Source organism: Solanum pennellii, chromosome 10 (assembly GCF_001406875.1).
Source record: "Solanum pennellii chromosome 10, SPENNV200".
NCBI lineage: Eukaryota > Viridiplantae > Streptophyta > Magnoliopsida > Solanales > Solanaceae > Solanum > Solanum pennellii.
Window position 1 is genome coordinate 33,072,307 of NC_028646.1, and position 13,390 is coordinate 33,085,696.

Here is a 13,390-nt window from a genome sequence, read left to right on the forward strand (position 1 = left end):
ATAACAACAAAGCTTAATAAGGATAAACGATGTCCCCATCTCAGTCATTCTTCTTCTTCTTGTAGAATCAGCCATAAGGAATAGGCTCGACTTGAATCTCTCCTATACTGATGAGATATTCCACATCGTGGCGGAAGGAAAGACACTTTTCAATGCTGTGGTCTATGGCATTGTGATAGGGACACCATTTTCGAACTTCGAACCAAAGGGAATACAATGCATCCACCTCCTTGAAGAAAGGGGTGAAGGCTCTGTTTTGAACCAATTCTAAATAGACCTCCAACACTGTTTTCTTGAAAGGCGTAAATGAGAAACTATAGAATATAGTTCTCCCAGTGACCAGTATCTCAAGTCGCGGTTCATCACATGAAATGATGACGCCGTCACCCCAGTTGTTCGCAGTATTGTCCATATTGAGTAAACGAATAACCACATCCTTAAACTCTATTCACTCCTCTATCATGTGACCTTTTTGGTTGGGATGACCCTCACAAGTCCTGCGAAGATCCCCTGATCCTACTTGGGAAGATGCTCTTTCAATGGGCCTCAACATACGTCTGGATGATAATGCTCGAAATGAGGGCGCACGAGATGGCTTCCATCCTTGTTTGGCGTTCTTGTGGATATGCTTCGAGAGTGATTTTCTGGCACTACAACAAAAATCACTTTTAACGAAAGAAAATCTGGTCACTAAAGGTGATATTCTGGTCGTTATTAATCTATAACGATCGGGGAAAAAATGGTCGTCGTCGGTCGCTAAAAGTCCCGTCATTAAAAGTTAACGAGTGGATTTGAAATCCGATCGTTAAAAACCTTTAGCGACAGTAAAAAATTCAGTCATTAATTAACTTTTAGCTACTAGAATTTCCTTTCGCTAATTATTGTTCTGGTCGTTAATGACATTAAATTATTCCAATAAATTTATTCATCATCAACTCTTTTAATAAAAGAATAGTAAATTGTTTATAAGCTTTCAACCCAAAGTTCAATTATTATTACATTATTATTGTAATAATCTATCAAAATAAAATCAAAATCTTAAATGAAATATAATATATTCATATAAAATTTCATAGTAAATTACAATTAACTAAATTATCAGTATTATGAAAGGTATATCTATCCACACTATAGCATTTATTCAAAATCTAACAAAATATAAAATTGTGTAGCAATGAAAACATCTTTAAACAACTTCTAAGAAAATATATGATTAGTCTCTGTGTTCTTCAACTTGTTCATTAATACCATTAGCTGTTGATAGTTGATTTGAAATTTGTTCGCCGAGAGGTTCTTAGACTCCAAATTCTTGACCTGTTAAAAAAGAAGTTCATGCTAGTTTAGTATTGGAAGAAAATATTTTTTACAAAATCAAAATTACCCAATAAGAAGAAAATACAACATATAAGAAATGCTCAACATTTATTTGACAAGGGAACTTAATTTAAATGAATGGAATATCCTAGAGAAAAAGTATTCTCTTCTTACCTCAACAGTAATTGGGATGTAAAGTCTTTTACAATCATAATTTTGTTTCATGCCATAGATTCACACCCTCCAATGAAGTTCAAAGATTATCTTCAAAATTAATCTATAACTATAATATTACATTGAAATCATTATTACCAAATGAATGTTCAAGATTTTCAAAACGTAAGAGAGTAAAGAGATAAGAATTTATCAGTTGTATTGCAAGTAATTAAAGATCCCACAATGTTCAGGAAATTCATAACTATATTTCTTATGATCATAGAGATGATAGTCTTTTATTGAAGCCAAGGATAGACAGAAAATAATAGCTTCCCAAGGCAAATCATGTATTTCAATATTAAGAATCCTCACAATCCGATGATTTAAGGAAACTAAAAGGATATAACAAATAGTAGAGACAAACAATTAGAGCCAACACAACACAAATTAGATCAATTTCGTGAGTTCTGTAATATATGGATCATTGAGCAACAATTCATGAACTAAATTTGGATTCAAACCCCTTTTGAAGTGTTCACAACATAGACTCCATGTTGATCATTCTTTATTAAATAAACCACGAAGGTGGATACAATCACTGATAAAAATAAAGTACAACTGATAGCCATAATTTTTTAAATTTTCCCTGGCGATATTTTAGGTGGAGAAGAAATTAACAAATGAAACAGGAAAAAATTACCAACCTGGAGATGAGGAGTGAACATCCAAGTATTAATTTCAAGGGAGACAATTTAAAAAGTCCAATAGAGATCAGAGATATCAGTAAGTTCAAAATAAATAAAATAGTGATATACAAACAAAGGATAACAAACTAACTGCCTCACCATGAATCGATTTAAAAAATAACTTTCAGTAGCCACAACCTTAGTTTGTTAATAATGTTATCTTTACTTCAAAACGTTTGACTGTTGATTACTTATTATAATGGTTGCATCTCCTGTGAATGGCACAATAAAAGCACATGAAGAAAATTCACATGAAATATCTCAAGTCATATACATCAAAATATACATACATAATCCGATAAGAGAACATTTAAAGATTTTTAAAAGAACACCTTCATAGGTCAAATGCATCCTGAAGTACAATCACAAAGATGGTGACATAAAAAACTAGGCTTGTACAAGCAATATGATCAATTACAGGATCTAAAATTTGGGTGATCATTGAAAAAACAATAGGTATAATGCATAAATATTCGCTTTAACTTGTCTTCAATTGACATCTATACACTCCAACTTTGGGTATACAAAAGTAGATACTTAAACTTGTATAAAACTGAACAAGTAGACACACATGTCCTACATGGCATGGTATACGTAAGATGCAAAGCACGAAACAAAATTGTCATGTAGGACGCCTTGTAGGGTGGATAGTCTATTTGTTCAATTTTATACAAATTTAAGTGTCTACTTGTACACACCCAAGTTAAAGATTAAAGTTATCAGCTAAAGCATATTTATGTATGATGTCAATAACAATATGATACAACAACTATTGGACCAACAACAAGCTTTAGTGAAATCTCCATATCAAGACAAAAGTGGAACTCCAACACTATTATGTACTTTAATAAAAAATAAAAAGATATAAGCTTAAAAAATCAATAGACAAGAGATGAATAAAACTCATGTTGGGCACTTACATAAGCAATATTAAGGCTCAAGGTTTGTAAGAATAGTATATCTTACAAACTGCAGAGAGATTTCTTTTTAAATTAAGCATTACATGACATGACATATGCGCACGATTCAATATAGTAGAAGACCTTAACACTATCCTGTGGAGATAAAAAGGTTGTTTGTGAAAGACATTTGATAAGTGCAACAACTCCAAGTAAAATAAAATAAGTCAGTAAAATAATCATATTCCCCTTCTAACTTTGGAATGTATAGATAACACGTAACCACAATCTACATAACAATACATATGAGAACATTTCAACCACACTGCTATGCATACCAAAAAGTGGTAGAATATCACTTTATGTCTAATGTAACTGGTATAAGAATTAAAACTAAATGTCGATAGCGCCTTAAATGGACCTAATACTGAATGTTGATGGCGCCTTTAACAACCTAACAAATAATGGAGGGGCTGGTTGAGTAATAAGAGATTAATACGGTAATTGCAAAACTGTATTCAACACACACATCATGACTTTTAGTTTTCTTTAATTTAGCCATTTTTTATGGATAAAAATTAGCAGATGCTATGGAAATGAATGATATTCAAATTGTTTCTGATTCTAAAGAGGCCATAAATCTACTTCATAATAAAATGAGAGCTTTATTAACATATTATTGAATGCTGGGACTGGCAGTTGCTCCATAGGATGAAGAATCCGCTCATCTTGCACAATCTTAGTAAGCAAAAATAGGTGGTTGATATACTAACAAAGAAAGGCTTAAAGATGAATCCTGAAAAAGATTTGTGCAATGGTCTGTTCTACCCCTGTTTTTCAAGACGTGTATTGAAGTAGACATGGCAAGAACTATAACTATTTTTTAGAGTTTATATGCCTAATGAGCCCCCTTTTGTTACGGATTGCAATTGTAACATAAATATTCTGAATAGAAGCATTGCTAGAAGTACTATCAAACCCCTGAATTGTTTTAATTCATAATATAAATAAATAAATAATATCTATGTTTTAATCCAAAAAATATAAATTGATGTTTTCACGTCATTTTTGTGCATATTTATTTCAAAATACAATCAGTTGTTGCCCCCTTAATGGCACCAGTTGCTTGAACCTGAACACATCGACTACCGTGGTACCTCTACAAAAGCATTTGTAATTTTGTCTGCCCATATCGCAACAGATATTTCGATCCAAACTTGGTATCTGTATATTTATAATTCCAAACAAATCATTCTGAAACGTAACTAAGTGTAAGTAAAAGTGTATCCTATCGATTAACTTTAGATACAAATCAGCACACAATTTAAAAACTAACACCTTGTCATTATTTGTTAATGCAAGGATTCAAAAATACAAATAAATGGTTGATCATCTTACTTTATATCCTTCACCAACTAAGGATTGACAATAATCCTTGAAGAATGAAAAGATGCCAAGCTCTTCACTGTTATGAGTTGGATTAAAAAATAGTTTTGTTGTGGTAGAACAATTTCAATAATTGAGCTGATTTTTTTCAAGGAATCGTTTTATCATTTGAATCCAGTTTTAGCAACTCAATGTTAATGCTCTCAGTAGGCAATAAACACATTTCTTCTTTTTTCACTTGTTTTTGGTTAATTATGAGACTAAATGTTTTATATATCAAGAGTGTGAACCACGGTAGAAGTTTGAACTTCAAAACTCACTATGTTCTCATTAGCCTATCATTTTGTCATTATCTTTTACTCTTCCTAGAAGGTAGATGGACGGACTTGTTGCAAAGATGTGAGTTGTTTGGATTCTATCTATTTTTTTTGATTTATTTAAGTACAAGTCCTCAACCAAGCAGCACAGATTTGGATAAACCCATTCAGCAATCGTATATCTGCCTCTCTAGTGCAAACTTTCTATTGTTCTTTCTAATATCAAATGAAAACTCAATATTAATTCAAGATAAATTCAACATTGACCTAACAACATATAGCAAACAGTTCTAGGTTATGACAGAAAGTAATTAACCCAATTAAACTTGGAGATTTTTGAATCTTAAAAGAATGTCGATTCAACAATGAATAGTTATTACAAATTTAGAGATTGATGAAAACTTACCTCTAGAGAAGAAAATGTAAAACTTCTTCATGTTTTTCAAACGGAGGCACAAGCAGAGTTGTTGTTTAAGAATAGTTATATATTTCCTTCAACTTGATTAATGTTTCTGGAAAATCAAGTTTCTGAGCACAAAATAGAGGAAGGGTTAATGGGATTTTAGGGGTGGATACGTGGGGATGGGTAGAAACGGTAGGTTGGGGGAAATGGGAGAATTTGTTGGGGGTCTTTTCATTTTAATATCCAAATATTCTAATTTTTCAGTGTTGAATATTATTTCCAGTTAATATTGAACTAAAATTTGTCTTTTAGCGACTGTAAAAAAGATTGGTCGCGAAATATACACTTTAACGATTGAATTTATTTCCTTTCGTTAAGAATTGGTCGTTAAAAGTACAATTTCTTGTAGTGTGGTCCCCTTATGCCAGACGTCCTTCAAGAGAAGGTTTGTGGGCGACCGCCTCTTCATAACTTTCTTCAATGCTCTCTAACTCGAGGTTCTCAAGAGGAAACAATAGATTATATAGGCACTTTCCGCTGCTTCTGTATGTCGACCATCTACTCTTCGGTTGGTTCAGTCTGGATACCCTTTCCATTGTCCATAGCTTTGATCTCACCTTTCTTGAGATGGTAGAGTAATGTTTTAAGATTTGGTGATAAGATTTGCTTTTGTTTGGGAAACTTAAGACTCGGAAAATTTGGTCGGACTTTGTAGTAGTGACTTGTATAATTTGGGGATTTTTGACAGGGAGTGGGTTTACGATGTCCTCATTCCAAGCAACATATCACATAAACAGTTAAAAACACATATATCGCGTCCTAAACATATAGGAGACCCTTTTGTGCCAAGGGTAGGCCTAGCGCATTTGAACGATGTACGCGTGGAATTAAACCAGTTAATTACCCCCAAGTAAATTTCGCATATAAATAGTTAATGTTCACAAGGGGAATAAACAGGGAAAAGTAAAGAACAAAATACAAAAGCGACAAACCCACGCAGAGGCCATTTAAATGTACAGAAATGACATAAATACGTGTAGAAAAACCCACGCAAGGGCTAAGTCCATTATGCTAGCCCTAATGGCCCTGCTCCTCCGCTGCTTTCCTAAGTCTTGTATAGCTGAAACATGCACCGTAGTATCAACAGTTAACCCTCGCTCAGGCGTCTTTTTTCTTCCCAATCCTCGTATTGAATTCCCTCTATCTTCTCTTTTGACCCATGAGTCAAATTCCTTTAAATCGCGTCTTAGACTTTCCAACTCTGAGTTGTCTTCTCAAGAGCATCTTGATTTTCAATAAACTTGGCGTACATTTCTCGGCCTTCCCATTTTACCTCTTGTAACTCGATCACAGCTTTGGCCTATTTGTCTTCCATACTACGACAACTGTTCGGGACTAGAGGGGAGATACTTTGTATGTTCTTTTTCAGCCATGCTTTATAAATTTCATCATACCCAGCATCAAACCAATCTGGGGCAATGGTGTCTTTCTTCATTCCCTTGGCCCTTTTCCATTCCCTCAGCATTTCTAATGCGTCATCCACTCTGTCATCCCCAATGTCATACACATAAGCAACATAGTACGCCTCTCGAGGTGTGGTTTGCCTCCTCCCAAACTATCATAGGACTCGGAAGGGTGCATAAGGATGGATTCCCCGAATACTTGGCAGTGGAAGTATGAGTTTTCTGCGGCCCCCTACGATGACCTCTCTTGAGATGAAGCGATCAAGCATCCATTGGAGATCTTCTTCTCTTAGTTCGGAAAGAATCTGAGCCCATCTTTCCCTAGTACTTCGATTCTCCAGATTTGCCCAAAACAACATATCGTTCAAATCTCTAAGAGTGTTCATATTATCCAGGGTATGCAACTGATGAGTCTCATTCCCTTTATCTAGATGACTCAAAATCCACCATTGAAGGAGCAGGTTGCACCCTTGGAAGTAGTGATGTCCCTTTTTGCACTTTCCTAGGGCTTGATACATGTTGGACAATATGACCGGAGCGATGGGACAATATTTCACTTGTCCTTGATTCTCAAACCCGTTGAACAAAGTGTGTGCAAGTTTTATCACTCGAGTGTTGATGCTCAAGCTCGAGCCGTGTGGAAGGACCATTGTTCCCAATAATGCGACAGCAAATACCAAAAGGTCGGATCTCGTTCCATTCTCCATAGATAATTTTAAACTCTCGGTTATAATTTGCATACAAGCTCGCATGTTCTAGTCTGACGTAGAGATCCCTGAATGATACGCTAGATTCTTGGCACCAGTAAGCGTAATCTTTTCCTAACCTAAACCAGTCTGCGGTATTTTCGACAAAAGGCTAGTTATGGATTAGGATGTCTTCTTGTTTTCTTACTCTTCTTTCTAGCCTTGTATCCACTATGTCAATGCAGTCCCAAAGTTCCTCGATTGTCGGGGTGATTTCCACAATTCCAAATTGGAACACCATTTTTTTCGTTGTCCCAATAACCTGTGAGGACTTCGATCATCTCAGGCCAACCATTCATGTTGATTAACTCAGTCAAGGCGCCTATATACTTGTTGAGGGCTCTTCTGTGATCTCTGTCAAGGTCGTTATACCACATTTTGAGTAGAGGCGGTTATTCTACAACCATGTCGAACCTTGAGAAACGATTCATACCTACAAAAAAAATCCATTAAGTTTACCCACCCCACATTTGGTTTATACATGTACATCATTAAAATGTCAAGCAAAATGATATGTCGTGACGTCGGGGACCTTGGACATGATTTTGGCAGTTTTAACTAATGGACTTAATACGCCTTGGGTATTAAGCCGTCTTAGGCTAATGCTTAAGTTAGATTTTGGTTTCAATCTCTTAGGATGACTAGATTAATTTCAAAGTGATGGTTACCCGAGTCGAACAGATGATGGGGTCAAGCTAACAAGCGACGTTGGATGATCGCAAGCTACCTATTTGTTTGTTACTTCCAAATGAAGACTTGTGTGTTTCTGAAAAGAGTCGTGGTAAGCCATGTAACTCCCTTTATCCTGATGAAACTATTTGTCGTTTGGAGGAAATATGCCATGAAAAATGCAACATATTCAATAACACAATAAAGAAACAAGTAAACAATTATTTTACGTGGCTAAGTAAGTTTAGTTTTAAGGTTAGAATCCTCCAAATCCCTAGCAGAGTCTCCATTCTGTTTTAATGTTTCGGAAAGGAAAATATATTTCTTATAAGTTTTTGACCTTTTTAAAGTCGCCACTTAATTTTTAAAGAAAAATGAAGAAAACTTTGCTTTCAAAATATTTAAACAGGAAACCTAGTGAAAACCTTTAAAGGGGGTTCGGGATTCTTATTTATATTTTAGGAAGGTTCTATGGCACCTAAAATATTTGCTAACTTGCTATTATCCGAGAACTAACCTATTTGGCTAAAAATGTCTAACTTAAATTTAATTTGAAAATTTTAGAAATGCGAAAATAAATACTAGCCTATTATCTAAGTGAGTTATTCGCTAAATTATTTAAGTCATTTTTTAAAGTCTTCTTTTAGAAAGTCGATCGATTTAGTTTTAACCGTTAGAACATAGCAAAGCCTTGCGGGGTTTTGCGAATTTATAACCCTAAAACTAGGGACAATCCACAACAAATAAACATACAGGAAAGTAAAAAGAGAGAGGGAGGGAAGGTTGGGTCCAAATCCGATTTCTGTCCGCCTGGACCGGTATTTGGACCCATTTTAGTGTTGGGTTTTCGGCCCAATTTTTGTCACCTTATGTACCTGTTCTAAACTAAAAATAATAAAAGATAAATGAAGAAAAGCGACGAAGAGAGTTTAGGCCCAAAAGAACAAAATACAAGACATAGAAAATAAATTTGGGCTTCTCGGCCCAAAATCTTCAAGTTCTCGGCCTCTTTTGAATTTTTTCAACTTCAGGACCTGTACGTCGACTTCAATGGGCTTACTCTTCAACTTTTAGAGGACAACCTAACTCAGAATAAGGATTTAGGCCTCCGTGGCCCAATGGAAAATGCAAGGAGATGATCCATGAGGACCCAAGCATATTTCACATGCAAAACGATAAACCGATTATCGAATTAGTACTCAATGGTAGGAAATGAAGTGAGTGGATAAAAGCAAATAAATTAAAATGATATGCTCTAGTTAATCAATAACAACTCAACATTTAAAGAATAGCTTAAAAAGAAATTGATGAAAGGTTTAGGATATTCGTATCTATGACAATCGACGGTGATGAGATAGAGGATGAAAAGTGAATTAATAAACTCTCCCAAAATTAATAATGCAAGAAAACAAAAAAACCAAGTTCAATGATTTTAAAGTATTGAGATCGAACATGCTAGCTTAGTTGGAAGATTATTTTGATGGCATAAAATAATACACAGTGATATAGTCTCATGAAATGACTAATCTAAGACTAAATTAAGCAAAGAAAATAAACGGGTTTTAAGCAACCATCAAATACATTGAAGACCAACTAATTTATCAAGCAAATATCATGGAATAAGCCAAGTAAGGCTATTATTATATCCATTATAATTCATGGAAAAGATTAAGTAGACTAATGAGATGCAATTGTCATCCAACAACTTATACTATTTGATATAGCAACAAGCTTGTCTTTTGACCAAACTTAATCCACCAAATCGATATCAAACTAAAACACCAACAAACATAATCTAAACTTAAGCCTAACCTCCTAAACTCAATACTTCCAAAGCGAGATAAAACATGTTGAAAAGAAGCAAGGTCAGACTTCATGAAAAATAATTTTAAAAAAAAGAGACAGTGATGAAAGAAACAAGCTAAGAGAGCTCGTACTTGGACTGTAAGTAACCAGCATTTCCGTTAGAACTAGACAAATACATGAACACAACTCGATTTAAACACACATTGTGAGATAGTAGATATATCATAGGATTTGCAAAACATGAAATATAATATATATAGAAGGAAGAGTGGGATCCAAAAAAGAGGGGGAAACGGGTGAATTTCATTAGGATGAGGGACCACTTTGAATTTCAAATTCCAAACTTTCACCATTTAAGGGAGGCATCCCTTTTCTGAAATTTTTAACCCATTCCGGAAGAGGAAAGGGTGCATCGATGGCTCGGATCGATTTGTTTGTCGTTGCAGTGCTATGTGACGCGATGTTACATAGGGAAGGATGGATCTCGTGGCTGGAAGTATGAAATTTACAGGCGCCTTACCTACTTTACTATATGAGAAAAAGGGAGAAAAAGATGTTGGGTACTTTCCATCCCTCTCCGTCTGCTTTGCGGGCGTTTGAGCAGTTGTTCGTCCACTCGCTCTCGCATGAGGAGGAATAAAGCACGTGCAGGAGTCCGGTGCCGCTCACGCGTAGAGTTGATGGAACGCTGTGAAGAAGCCATTCGAATCGCTATTAGCGTATTCCAGGAATGATGTTGTTGGGTTCCTTTTTTGCTGAACGGGAGAAGGATGGGTCGGGTTTGGGTCAGGGAATATTTGAAGTGGGTTGAGTCGGGTTGTGTTGCTGTTTTGGGCTGGATGATATTTACATGCCGAATTGTTGTTGACGCATTGAAGTGGGCCACTATTAATTACAAAATGAATATCGCAACTCATTGATCTTAAAATTAAGCTAAAAGACTAAGCTGCGGTTTAAGAAATGATCGAACGAGATTCAAACGTAGACAAATCGAATTAAAATTTTAATTGAATGAGTAAGTCAGTGATTCAGCTAAATATTGATTAATGAGCTTCTTAATCTTAACAAAATAAAATAATTAACTTAGTCGTAAAATAATTAATTTAAATATAAGCTAATTATTTAAAGTTACAACCATAATTTGAACTTAACTAAAGCAACAAAATATCTGGCTAAAACAGAATCTTTATAGACGGATATTCTTAAGATATAATAATTATACACAAAATTATACAAAACAAATTTATTATCTAAATCTTTTAAAGTGACTAAAATTACTTTAAAATAACTTGAAAAAAAATTGATTTTTTTAAAACTAATTATTTTAATTCGTTTGAAAATTAAGAAGCTTTGTGAGTCAATTTTTTATCGGGGAGGGTCAAAATTACTTTAATAACTTGAAAAAATTTGAATTTTATAGAACTAATTATTTTAATTCGTTTGAGAATTAAGAAGCTTCGTGAGTCAATTTTTATCGGGGAGGGTCAAAATTAGGTGTCAACATTCGAGAGAGTGAAAATCTTAATTCGATCCCACTTATCTAGCTAGAGAGAGTGGATAAATTGAGGTGTTGGGCTGCTTATATTGTTATGCTTGTCGAGGTTCAAGAGAATTCGCTTGAATTGTAATAGTTGTTCGAGGGGAAGTTATTGCATCTATAGTCTAGCCTACCCACTGAGATCCAGTTGTTATTAAACGATAATTACCCATATAGAGAATGAGCATTTTATCAATCACATCCCCAAGAATCTTTCTCTACTTATCTACTCCCCTATTTTCATAATTGTTGTAGTTTTTAATTGACAAACCTTATCCCGTATCTGACACTTGTTGTCAAATCCCTTAATTTTTACGTTGTTTTAATTCAATAATGTTTACTTTTACAAACGACTAGAGCACATTCTTCACTTCTTTATTGAATTGCATATCATACCAATCCATGTGGGTTCGACCCCAACCCTTGTTGGGTTTATACATGATTACGATTGCCTACACCTAGAATTGGATGAGGTGTACCTGAGAGTTATCACAATCTAGAGTATGAAAGAATAGTAAACATTCACTAAATATCTTGCAGCCTCCTGATGATAAGTGTGGTGCACACATAAGCAAGACTCTGCTAGACACGGGTTCAAAGACAACCCAAAACACTTAACTCTATGCTTAGATACCAAGTTTTTCATGAGTAGAGACTAAACCCTGCATGTGTCTAACACTTAAGAACCATTGTTGCTCACCAAGCGAACCTTCATCCTTGTTGATAACAAGACAAAGACTAACTCAAGCATCAAACTGAAAGAAACGTTTAACAACAATTTACTGAATCTCTTTTTAATATATTGAGTATGAAACTACGTTTTCAATAAGACATTTAAAACTAAAAGACTCTCCAAGACTGTCTAGAAGTCTCTACTATATAAAGATGAGTATCAAGACAAGACCCAATGCTTAAAAATCTATTACTAACAACTCATAAAAGTTGAAGTCCTCCGTAAGCGAGACCTCAATTATACGTTGACTAGTGGATGAAGGGATCTCAATGAAACTCTTGTTGAGGATCCTAAGTATCTGAATCTACATCATAAAATGATTCAGGTCGAATTACACCACTACATTAAATGTATGAGTATGTAATTGGGCTAAATAAAATAAATAAGTAAATTGAAAGACTGAAGGTATGTCAACTAAAAATCAACTTAGCTTTAACCATAAAAAAGGCAACAATTGAAATGCTGAAGTGAAATATATAAATAAAAGTATACTTTATTTACTTGAGAGTTTCTCTAACTGACAATCATCACTAATGTTCCGTGTGATGATATAATGTATTATCCACATGACTAGAGCCACACTATATCATACTAGAGCATAGATACAACTAACTGATGGATTCACTAAAAACCTTCTTCAGACAGGTGAGAAATCGCTTGTCTTTGGTACAATGCTATGTATATTGGCTACGTACATTATGGAGTTTGAGTTATATTGACTCTTACCCCGAATCATTGCTCAATATTACTCCCAAAATATAACTGTAACATCATGTAAAAGTACTCTCTGAGTTGAGATAATTTCTCAAAAGACATCTTTACGAGGTAATTGAAGTTGTACTAAGTCTTTATAAAATACTCTGAAAACTCTTTATAGTTTTTTAAAAGAGTGCTCTCCTTTTCAATGTACAAATGATACATTCAAAATTATCTATGTTTTCTTAAACTCTTTTTGAAAATATTACTTTAAACTTTTCTCTTAAACTTAGTTTAGTTTTTAAAATCAATGTAAGAAAATTTAACTGGCTCGAAATACATTTAGTAAAACTAGATATACAGGATTCATGTGGAACTACAATCATGAACAGTAATTTGAAAGTATCAATGCTTAAAGTATCACAATTTCATACTATAGTAATTTAATAAAACTGAGGGCAAAACCCTAGATTCAACTTGCTACTAACTGAATTATGATATAGGGTGTAAGGACGAACT